This window comes from Plasmopara halstedii (assembly GCF_900000015.1).
Source record: "Plasmopara halstedii genome assembly, contig: Scaffold_322, whole genome shotgun sequence".
NCBI lineage: Eukaryota > Oomycota > Peronosporomycetes > Peronosporales > Peronosporaceae > Plasmopara > Plasmopara halstedii.
In genome coordinates, this window is record NW_020187243.1 from 522,793 (window position 1) to 523,008 (window position 216).

Below are 216 nucleotides of genomic sequence, written 5' to 3' on the forward strand. Positions count from 1 at the left end.
GCCTCGTATCAATCTCAACAGACTGTGTGAAATGCGCGAGATCTTCCGCTTGAACGAGAAATCGAAAAGCCTGGCATCATACTTTGCCATGAGTACCGTGCGCAGCTCACTCGTCGCATAGTGGACAATGTTGTCAAGCACTTGCGCGCCAGCCCCTTCGCACGCGTCGCTCACTGCCACCAAGTACAGGTAGTGCTCGGGCCAGGTCCTCTTGGC